Below are 11,528 nucleotides of genomic sequence, written 5' to 3'. Positions count from 1 at the left end.
AATGATTATAAACGACGTTAGTCAGAAATATAACCACAAGCCAGGTGATACTGACAAACTTGCCACTTGAGGGAAGTGTCACTTATGATTATAAACGATGTTGGTCATATATAATCAACATGTTACATCATGATGGTCATTAGACTAGCAAGCTTGCCACTTTAGCATTCATGTGTGCTTCGTAATGCTCATAAGGGACTAAGTACACGCTAACATGATAAAGGAGTCATTTTTCATTCATTCTTCTAAATAAGATTTGTTGCATCTTAATTAGAGAACCAACATTAGAATGTGATTTTCATACATTCTCCAACCAAGACTTCTCATTGGTTCCATCTTAATTAGAGAATTGAGATACATAGTTTGTTTAGTTGTACATGCTATAATCTAAGTAGGAAAAGTGAACGCGATATCTCATATTAAATGAGACTTCCAGTCCCCCCTCGAAATGTGGTCTAAAACCACAATTTTGATGAGGTCTCATTCATTACACTTCTCTTGCATCTTCAATTATAACATAGCATATAATCTTTACAAAAGATTCATTTAGTGAAAACATAACTCGTCTCACCATAAGGCGGGACTAACATTACATAATTGGAGTTGACTTAATAACATATAAAATCACGTCATCTATTCGAGAGACGAAATTAAGGTTCCCCAATAACTAGGAGCATGAACAAAGTATCATCAATAAGATGATGAATTAAGTCATCTCCAGAAGCTAGTGGAATAAATAAATCCAATAGTTTTGACTTTATTCTCCTTTGCATTAGTGATGTGCATGATTGCACATGCGTCCTCTCCCAATGTATGTCTTATCATCATGATTAACATCCTTCAACCTTAGTGGCAGAAAAACATTGGGAGATTCCTCACATGAGACAATGATCTCCACTCTCCATGTGGAAAAGTTATTCATAAGGTTCTTCTATGCCAAACTAAAGTTTGACATCATTATTATTGCTAGAAAAAAGGAGACAACTTTATGATCATCATAACAAAAAATCAAGCATGAACTAACCATGCAATGCCATGAATAAAAACATGCTTAATTTTATTTTAATTTGTATCACCGTTGGGCAGATAACAAAACAGAACCTTACTCATTCATAAATGACACATGAAAAAACATAATCAATCAGAATATCATCATATGCCATTAGAACGCTTGCTCATTAAATCTCTAATCAAAACTTCTCGTTGGTTCCATTTTGACCAGAGAGATGTCAAATCTTGTAATGACCAACAAGAACTACGACTAAATTAATTGCCATCATTAACATAAAGTAACATCATAATATAATCATGTGTGCCATGAGGCACAGTGATGCCTTTTGACACTAAATCTCACAATGATAATATAAATATTGAACTTAAGTGTCAAAATTATCGTTAGAATTGTCAATGACATACAATGAAAATGAGATTGGAATTAACATATAAATATGAATGTCACTCCCACAGAGTAATAATTAAAGAGGGCATTCAGAGTGAAAATGTCATAAATATAAATGCCATTGCCAACATTAAAATTGACACTAACATTATCGTTAGGTTGTCATAAGATTTTCAAAATAATAAAATTTGGACATAAAGTTACATAAGAATTCACCAAATAATAATATTTGACAAATTATGATGGTCAAATAAATGGCAACATGTACTTTGGATAGATTTAATAAAACTGTCATATAATGACTAGGATATTGCATATCACATAAAATTCTTTAAACAACATTTATTTGTTTAGAGAATCAACCATAAGTTTATTGATACCATTTTGGTCCATTATGCTTATTTCAATAGTGCATATCTTAATTTCAATAGAAAATGAACCGACATAAACCTTAGTATTGCTCAACGAGCACACAAGCCCAACATTATTAGATGCATAGTGCGACGCGGAAAACCGCACCACACATTAGCGTTTTTGTTGAGGTGACTTTATTCCTTAGTGATGATCACATCATTAAGGAATACCATTATCATAAAATCAACATAAAATTCATGTTCGATATCCAAAAAAAAGGTTATTCATAATTTAGAAGTTGAACATAATTGTGCCAAAATAATAATATCATCTCATAATTCAACATTGACATGCTACTAAAGAGAGATTAACACTGAAAGGAAAAATATAAATGACATCATAATCTCATATCATATTTCTCCTCTAAAATCAAGGCATTTTCTAACTTAATTAGTACATAAGACATTACTGGAAAAAAATCAAACTGCATAAAGCGCGCTTTTAAAAAAATGAATCATTCATCATAGATACTGGGCACGTCATTCTTAGATTAAATATCAATTTGGCAAATTTCCAACATAAATATATATTTAAATGATACTCATCATCAAAAAACATGTGCTAAAAGTACCCCGAAAAAGTTAATGCAAAAACCTAAAACATACATTTGTAGATATTTTTATTATAAAGCAGTGCAATATATTTTGAGAATGATCATAATACATAAAAGCACTGAATAAAAGGAAAATACAGAGAACCTTAAATTTTGCCCATAATACCCACGGTAGCCTTTTATTGATTGGCCCAGGAGCAAAAAAAACTCAGAGAAAAAGAAACATCTCCCCGGGGCCTAGACAACCTGGGCCTCAACCCACGACCAAATTAGGTCCTTTATCCACTCGAAAGCCCAGCAGCCAGCCTGGGCGCCGTCCTCAGCCGTCCGATTCAGTGGACGGTCCAGATCATCCTAGCCGGAACAAAACAGCTTGTCGGTCAAAACCCTACCTCGTTCCCCACTTTCTCCCTGAAATATCCGCTCGCCTCTGTGAGAGAAACGGCGATCGCTTCGGCGGTGCCGCGCAGCAGAAGCATAGCGGCGTGCCGGCTCCGTTCGTCGGAGAAGCATGTTGTGGACCAGCGCCGCGTGCTTCCTCGTCGAACGGTGGCGACCATGTTGCACGCGCGTGCACAGAGGAGCACATCTCGCCGGCGGGCGCCAGCGCAACCTTTGGTGTTGACGGCGGCGAGCAAAAGCATGGAGCCTTGGCCACGCGAGCGTCCATTGGAGAGGCGATCGGCGGCGCGCATAATCCCGGTTGTCGTCCCGAAGGACGCAGTCGTTCTGGCCAATGCATGGTGAGTACGCACGATGGCCAGCATCAACAACACAAGTCCCAGTCCCTCTTCCTTAAAAAAAATATATATAATGTCGATCTGGGCTGGGATTTGTGGATTAGGGGTAATTTGCCATTCAGATTTCTTTGATTTGACGCGATTTCCCCTCCTTCTCACTTCTTTAATTTGCCATTGGAAGGCCTGATTAGTGTTCTAGCCAGATTAGGTAGGCTCGAGATACCAATGTTAGAAAAATTAGCCTTTAGGCTAATCAATGTAAGTTCCTAATCTCAGACTAGATCAACAACTTTATGCGGAAGCGTACAAACTTACAGGTACTTGGCGATATCTCCTGCATCGATGCAGCCCCTGTGTAGCCCACGGCCGCACCTTTGCGTCTCTAGTAGCGAGGAGATGTTGGGGAAGAAGCACCATGGTGACGACGATGGCAACAGGGTTGCTGCAGGCACAACTCCGCGGTGGCCGGTGGTGGAGATGGCCTTCACGTACCTCAGCACATATTCAGGATCGGCAGTTAGGTGGGTTTAGATCTTGGTTTTGTTATCCATAATGAAAACCCCCTTTTCCTTATATATGTGCGTGTGCTGGGTACATGGGACCAAAACCAAATGTGTGGATGTGTGGTGTGCTTCCGATCATTGCACACCTAGGGTCAAAAGGCTCCCCCTTTTCACTCATGGTTTGTTTCAACCGTAGATCAATTCCAACATTCCCCCCCTTGATCGTAAGGTTAACAAACATCATAAGCCCATTCTTAATAGAAATAATATACCAAAGTAAGGTGTTGTAATGGCCAAAAAGTGCCATTAAACCTCGATACTTATAGTACACCATTCTATCTTGAAATGGATAACATATTACTTTATGGGAGTTGGTTTATTGAACGGTCCTCATTTCCAGGATCAAAAGGCTTTCTAGTAACCCCATGCCGGCAACATAATCATAAGTATGGGTGGCAAGTCTTCGATAAACGGATCCGTAAAACATTCAAATGTTCTCATATGCTCAACTCCAATAGCTTGATCCTGGATTCTATTTTTCACAACACTAAACATGTTGCCAATGGTTTTGGCAATGCCATTCAACTTGTTGTTACTCGAATAGAAAACTGCATGTCATATTGCAGTAGGTGGTTAAAAATATGTTGTCTACCACCATAATTTCGGGAATAAAATTTCTTGACATACAACCTACCCAGTAGCTTCTTAACATGCCACATAATTAAATGCATATTTCTAATGCCATCAATGTCATTAAGGAGCTTTTCCACAATATAACTCCATATGCAAGAATGAGGATGTAACGTAACATGGAAACTTTAGTATCCACACATCTCGCATAAACAATGTCTGAATAACACAAGATATCAAGGTTATCAAACTTCCCATTAGTGAGCATGTAAACTTTATTGCCTTGCATATCTACAAGGCTGTAGCGGTTTTTCTACTAGTCCACTTCTGGACTTACTTCTATATTTTCCAATTATCCCGATCACAAACAAGGGCATGTTCATACCTGAGTACACATATTGCTTCTGACAACTGAAGCATAAGGAATCAACATTATCTGATCAGTTCATAATGGTTCCTTGGACACTGAAATGTCCACCTTTATTGCCCTTAACTTTAGTAGCAGGTACGATAGAGTACTACCACATAATATTTTCTTTCGTACTCTATCGATGTATGTCGTCATAATAAAACTTATACTCCTTTCAGACCTATATCTTGGCGAAATTCAATACAAGCAAAGTATGAGGCACCACCAAGATCCTATGTCATAAATAGAAGATAAAAATTTCTTGGCTCGCCAAAAATATTCCATCTTCACAAGTTAGTAGTCTTACTCCCCCTTGTTTTATGGTACGAGAGTCCCAATGGTTGTATTATTTCATAATTGTATTTCTTTAGATAGCATGACTTATGTCAAACTTCTCCATGACGAAAACTTTTGGTTGAGTCATAAAACCATTCTTAACTTACTCAACACAAGAGCATGTTATAATAACAATCCAAGCATCACAACAACTCGTTGAGTAAACTCTATTGAGTTCGATACATCATTAGAGCTCATTATCACACAAGCCTCTAAGATGATCGTTCACACACATTATCAATCACAGGGTAATTGTTAAGCCTCAACATTAGGTGTTGCAATATGCATTTCTTCTCAACTTACCTGATGCATATGAATAAAGATCTAATGGAGTTATCCTTAAGATTCATGTTCATACGCTCCAGGTTCCCCGATGATCACATTATTTGAAGGATGTAAAACATATCCAAGATCTTGATAATAATGATTTTAGTTCTAAACCACAACACCGTTGGGCTGAAGATGCAAAAGAAGTTAAGAATAGTGAAAAATGATTATAAACGGCGTTAGTCAGAAATATAACCACAAGCCAGATGATACTGACAAACTTGCCACTTGAGTGAAGTGTCACATATGATTATAAATGACGTTGGTCATATATAATCAACATGTTACATCATGATGGCCATTAGACTAGCAAGCTTGCCACTTTAGCATTCATGTGTGCTTCGTAATGCTCATAAGGGACTAAGTACACGCTAACATGATAAAGGAGTCATTTTTCATTCATTCTTCTAAATAAGATTTGTTGCATCTTAATTAGAGAACCAACATTAGAATGTGCTTTTCATACATTCTCCAACCAAGACTTCTCATTGGTTCCATCTTAATTAGAGAATTGAGATACATAGTTTGTTTAGTTGTACATGCTATAATCTAAGTAGGAAAAGTGAACGCGATATCTCATATTAAATGAGACTTCCAGCCCCCCCTCGAGATGTGGTCTAAAACCACAACTGTGATGAGGTCTCATTCATTACACTTCTCTTGAATCTTCAATTGTAACATAGCATATAATCTTTACAAAAGATTCAGTTAGTGAAAACATAACTCGTCTCACCATAAGGCGGGACTAACATTACATAATTGGAGTTGACTTAATAACATATAAAATCACGTCATCTATTCGAGAGACGAAATTAAGGTTCCCCAATAACTAGGAGCATGAACAAAGTATCATCAATAAGATGATGAATTAAGTCATCTCCAAAAGCTAGTGGAATAAATAAATCCAATAGTTTTGACTTTATTCTCCTTTGCATTAGTGATGTGCATGATTGCACATGCGTCCTCTCCCAATGTATGTCTTATCATCATGATTAACATCCTTCAACCTTAGTGGCAGAAAAACATTGGGAGATTCCTTACATGAGACAATGATCTCCACTCTCCATGTGGAAAAGTTATTCATAAGGTTCTTCTATGCCAAACTAAAGTTTGACATCATTATTATTGCTAGAAAAAAGGAGACAACTTTATGATCATCATAACAAAAAATCAAGCATGAACTAACCATGCAATGCCATGAATAAAAACATGCTTAATTTTATTCTAATTTGTATCACCGTTGGGCAGATAACAAAACAGAACCTTACTCATTCATAAATGACACATGAAAAAACATAATCAATCAGAATATCATCATATGCCATTAGAACGCTTGCTCATTAAATCTCCAATCAAAACTTCTCGTTGGTTACATTTTGACCAGAGGGATGTCAAATCTTGTAATGACCAACAAGAACTATGACTAAATTAATTGCCATCATTAACATAAAGTAACATCATAATATAATCATGTGTGCCATGAGGCATAGTGATGCCTTTTGACACTAAATCTCAAAACGATAATATAAATATTGAACTTAAGTGTCAAAATTATCGTTAGAATTGTCAATGACATACAATGAAAATGAGATTGGAATTAACATATAAATATGAATGTCACTCCCACCGAGTAATAATTGAAGAGGGCATTCAGAGTGACAATGTCATAAATATAAATGCCATTGCCAACATTAAAATTGACACTAACATTATCGTTAGGTTGTCATAAGATTTTCAAAATAATAAAATTTGGACATAAAGTTACATAAGAATTCACCAAATAATAATATTTGACAAATTATGATGGTCAAATAAATGGCAACATGTACTTTGGATAGATTTCATAAAAATGCCATATAATGACTAGGATATTGCATATCACATAAAATTCTTTAAACAACATTTATTTGTTTAGAGAATCAACCATAAGTTTATTGATACCATTTTGGTCCATTATGCTTATTTCAATAGTGCATATTTTAATTTCAATAGAAAATGAACCGACATAAACCTTAGTATTGCTCAACGAGCTCAGAAGCCCAACATTATTAGATGCATAGTGTGACGCGGAAAACCGCACCACACATTAGCGTTTTTGTTGAGGTGACTTTATTCCATTAGTGATGATCACGTCATTAAGGAATACCATTATCATAAAATCAACATAAAATTCATGTTCTATATCCAAAAAAGGTTATTCATAATTTTAGAAGTGAACATAATTGTGCCAAAATAATAATATCATCTCATAATTCAACATTGACACGCTATTAAAGAGAGATTAACACTGAAAGAAAAAATATAAATGACATCATAATCTCATATCATATTTCTCCTTTAAAATCAAGGCATTTTCTAACTTAATTAGCACATAAGACATTACTTGAAAAAAATTTAAACTGCATAAAGCGCACTTTAAAAAAAATGAATCATTCATCATAGATACTGGGCGCATCATTCTTAGATTTAATATCAATTTGGCAAACTTCCAACATAAATATATATTTAAATGATACTCAGCATCAAAAAACATGTGCTAAAAGTACCCCGAAAAAGTTAATGCAAAAACCTAAAACATACATTTGTAGATATTTTCATTATAAAGCAGTGCAATATATTTTGAGAATGGTCATAATACATAAAAGCACTGAATAAAAGGAAAATACAGAGAACATTAAATTTTGCCCATAATACCCATGGTAGCCTTTTATTGATTGGCCCAGGAGCAAAAAAACTCAGAGAAAAAGAAACATCTCCCCGGGGCCTAGACAACCTGGGCCTCAACCCACGACCAAATTAGGTCCTTTATCCACTCGAAAGCCCAGCAGCCAGCCTGGGCGCCGTCCTCAGCCGTCCGATTCAGTGGACGGTCCAGATCATCCTAGCCGGAACAAAACATCTTGTCGGTCAAAACCCTACCTCATTCCCCACTTTCTCCCCGAAATATCCGCTCGCCTCTGTGAGAGAAACGGCGACCGCTTCGGCGGTGCCGCGCAGCAGAAGCATAGCGGCGTGCCGGCTCCGTTCACCGGAGAAGCATGTTGCGGACCAGCGCCGCGTGCTTCCTCGTCGAACGGTGGCGACCACGTTGCACGCACGTGCACCAGAGGAGCACATCTCGCCGGCGGGCGCCGGCGCAACCTTTGGTGTTGACGGCGGCGAGCAAAAGCACGGAGCCTTGGCCACGCGCGCGTCCATTGAAGAGGCGATCGGCGGCGCGCATAATCCCGGCTGTCGTCCCGAAGGACGCAGTCGTTCTGGCCAATGCATGGTGAGTACGCACGATGGCCGGCATCAACAACACAAGTCCCAGTCCCTCTTCCTTTAAAAAATATATATATAATGTCGATCTGGGCTGGGATTTGGGGATTAGGGGTAATTTGCCATTCAGATTTCTTTGATTTGACGCGATTTCCCCTCCTTCTCACTTCTTTAATTTGCCATTGGAAGGCCTGATTAGTGTTCTAGCCAGATTAGGTAGGCTCGAGATACCAATGTTAGACAAATTAGCCTTTAGGCTAATCAATGTAAGTTCCTAATCTCAGACTAGATCAACAACTTTATGCGGAAGCATACAAATTTACAGGTACTTGGCGATATCTCCTGCGTCAATGCAGACCCTGTGTAGCCCACGGCCGCACCTTTGCGTCTCTAGTAGCGAGGAGATGTTGGGGAAGAAGCACCATGGTGACGACGACGGCAACAGGGTTGCCGCAGGCACAGCTCTGCGGTGGCCGGTGGTGGAGATGGCCTTCACGTACCTCAGCACATATTCAGGATCGGCAGTTAGGTGGGTTTAGATCTTGGTTCTGTTATCCATAATGAAAACCCCCTTTTTCTTATATATGTGCGTGTGCTGGGTACATGGGACCAAAACCAAACGTGTGGATGTGTGGTGTGCTTCCGATCATTGCACACCTGGGGTCAAAAGGCTCCCCCTTTTCACTCACAGTTTGTTTCAACCGTAGATCAATTCCAACAATAAATGCTTAGAACTACATCTTGTGTCTATTTCATGTATACTTTTCGTCTGGGCTGCACCAGTCTGGACACCTTGATGCTTAAGTTCTCATTCGTCATACAGTTGAACAGGGTCAAGCACCCTAGCTTAGCCGTAACTTGATTAGAAACACAACTTACACCAGCGTTAGAAACACAAAGGCTAGGAAACAATGTTCACCACGTGTGCAACGAGGCATGTATACACGAAATGAAAAGAAAAGCTAAATTATGTTCTTGAGAATTTGAACAAGATGCCTCTCAGTTGATGCCGCGCTGGCGCTGGTAATGGTGGCTGATGCATCGTCCTGCGAAGGCAGCAGGAAGGGAGATCTCTGTAGCAAAATGGTCAGTGATGGTGTCACAGATCCTATTTTGATCCGGGAATGCTGCAGAGTTTTATCCCGTGTCACCGTGGGCTGCCTGTGCGAGATCCGTGAGCAGTTCACAGAGCTGAAGCCGGTCAAATTCTTTGATAAATTCTGCTCAGGGATCAAATACTCATGCTACACCAGCAATGCTCGTCAATCTGGGTAACCATAGTGATCTCTGCATGATTTCCTTGCAGCTTGGTCAGTTTAATCAAGCTGGAATAATAGCATCGGTCGAGCCATCCATCGGTCTCGATCTAAGCTTGCTCCTCACGTAATTTAAAATTCCTAGTTTAGTTTAGTAGTACAAGCATCATACATACTGGTGTTGACCTTTGATGGTTGGATCTAGCAACAACGATGCTTGAGCGTCGATCCCCTCCCTAGCTGGAGGTGCTGCTACTAGCTAGATAACATTTCTCATTGTCTTTTTGATACCAAAAGATGTTTGGTTCTGATGATCGTTGTCTTGATTGCTTTGAAGTTTTGTTTTCATTTTTCCTCCATTTATATATAGCTTTCGTTTTGTATGATTTTGCTTTTTGTCTGCGTGATTTTTTACGTAAGTTCATTACTGTTGGTTATGTGCTGTTGGAATATGCGTGTAGTAGAAGTTGTATAGGGATAGAGTTGGTTTAAACTCTGTATTCTGTTCTATCTCTTCTTCTGTCTCTCACGATCTTTCTGTAACGACTTGATCGATCCCATCTGATCGATCTCTCCCTCTGTAAACTTGTGTGCCAAGGCTTTTGCCTAATATATACATGCGGCCCGAGACAAAGGGTTCTACGCTTCCCAAAACACTTTTTAATGGTAACAGAGCCTCTTCCTCATCCAATCGAGAGAGATTGCATCTAGCTACCTTCGCGACCGAGAGTATGTCCACCACCACCGCAGCCATGACCGCAAGCACCATGGGTGCGCTCACCACCACCCCATCCTCCACCTTTGCATCATCTTCCTCCTCCTCCACCCACAACACCACCTCTCTCGGATCGCCACCACAGGAGAAGCTTACGCGGGGCAATTTTTTGCTCTGGAAGGCCATAGTACTCCCGCAGATCAGAGGTGCCCAGATGGAGCACCACCTCGACGCGACGAGCCTGCCACCACCCGCCACCCTCACCATCACCACGGAAGGCAAAGAAGAACAAGTCGTCAACTTTGCAAGATCCCTCTGGTATGCACAGCAGCAGCAACTCCAAGGATACTTAATGGGTTCACTTTCCCGTGAGATCCTTGCCCAGGTCGCCACGCTCCAGACGCCGGCCGAGGTGTGGCGCACCATCCACGCCATGTTTGCTGCACAAAGCCAAGCCCAAGCGATAAACACTCGCATCGAGCTCACCAACCTCAAAAAAGGTAACCTATCCATGGCTGATTATCTTGGTAAAATAAAGTCTCACTGACGAGGTCGCAAGCACGGCTGCGGCCCTCTCTGATCCGGAGATTGTCTCCAAAATCCTTGCCGGTTTGGACATGGAGTACAACCCGGTGGTCTCTGCACTTGCCGCCAGGGTGGAACCCATCACCGTCCAAGAACTCTACAGCCAACTGCTCAGTTTTGATGCCCGGCTCACTCTCCTCCATGGCGGCGACCTTCGGCAATCCTCCGTCAACTCCGCCTCTCGTGGTCGCGGTTACCAGGGGCAGCGCGGCGGTGGGCGCGGACGCGGTGCCCCCTCTCCTGGCGATGGCGCACGCTCTGGTGGCGGGGGCGGCTACAACAACAGCGGCAACAGCGGCGGCTTCAACAACAACAACGGCCGCCGCCCTCCTTCCTGCCCGCGCCCCCGATGCCAGCTTTGCAAAAAGTCTGGTCACGAGGTGATTGATTGCTGGCATCG

At 40.4% G+C, this 11,528-nt stretch overlaps 1 long non-coding RNA gene and 1 pseudogene across 1 annotated transcript; both read left to right on the top strand.

The window, feature by feature from the left end:
* The first annotated feature begins 3,021 nt into the window (after nucleotides 1–3,021).
* Nucleotides 3,022–3,679, top strand: LOC119328824. The gene is made up of 2 exons (XR_005159179.1): nucleotides 3,022–3,109; nucleotides 3,424–3,679. It is a non-coding gene; the product is annotated as an uncharacterized LOC119328824 (long non-coding RNA).
* Nucleotides 3,680–11,112: 7,433 nt separating this feature from the next.
* On the top strand, nucleotides 11,113–11,251 carry LOC119334887 (annotated as a pseudogene).
* Nucleotides 11,252–11,528: the final 277 nt, after the last annotated feature.

This window comes from Triticum dicoccoides, chromosome 7A (genome assembly GCF_002162155.2).
Source record: "Triticum dicoccoides isolate Atlit2015 ecotype Zavitan chromosome 7A, WEW_v2.0, whole genome shotgun sequence".
NCBI lineage: Eukaryota > Viridiplantae > Streptophyta > Magnoliopsida > Poales > Poaceae > Triticum > Triticum dicoccoides.
Note: the sequence above shows the minus strand (reverse complement) of the source record. Positions and strands in the feature narration are given on the sequence as shown.